Raw genomic sequence first — 875 nt, forward strand, 5'->3', positions numbered from 1 at the left:
CAGGAACAGAAAAGAAACTCTCTACGGCACATCATAGTAAAAACACTAAACGTACAAAACAAAGAGACAATTCTGAAAGCCGCAGAAGAGAAACAAGTCACATATAAAGGAAAACCCATTAGGATTACAGCTGACTTTTCAGTGCAAACTATGAAAGCCAGAAGAGCTCGGACCAAAGTATTCCCAGTTTTAAATGATCACAGATGCCAACCGTGATGACTACACCCAGCCAAAATGTCTATTATAGTCGAAGGGGAAAGAAATACCTTCCATGACATAAATAGGCTGAATGAATTCATGTCCACAAAACCAGCCCTTTAGAAAGTTCTGGAAGCAATACAAAGAGCTGAAGAAAGGCATGACTATACTCGAGGGGTTGCGGAAAGAAATTAAATGAAGGTATAACTGTGGAAAAGTACAGCTACATCATGAATGTAAATAGAAATAAAAATGACAGGATTCAATACTCATCTTTCATTAATAACTTTAAATATTAATGGACTGAACTCCCTGGTCAAAAGACACAGACTAGGTGAATGGGTTAAGAAACAAAACCCATCTTTTTGTTGTCTGCAAGAAACTCATCTCACTTTCAAGGACAGACACTATCTCAAAGTGAAAGGATGGAACAAAATATACCAAGCAAATGGCACTAAGAAAAAAGCAGGTGTAGCAATTCTAATATCTGACAAAATAGACTTTAAACTAAAACTAATTAGAAGAGATAAAGAGGGCCACATTATTCTGATCAAAGAAACAATAAATCAAGACGATATTACAATCATGAATATGTATTCACCAAACTCTGGTGCATCCAACTTCATTAAAACAATACTACAGGACTTTAAGACCCAGATTAAACACAACTCATTAAT

This window comes from Nannospalax galili, unplaced genomic scaffold (assembly GCF_000622305.1).
Source record: "Nannospalax galili isolate Female #2095 unplaced genomic scaffold, S.galili_v1.0 scaffold280, whole genome shotgun sequence".
Taxonomy (NCBI): Eukaryota; Metazoa; Chordata; class Mammalia; order Rodentia; family Spalacidae; genus Nannospalax; species Nannospalax galili.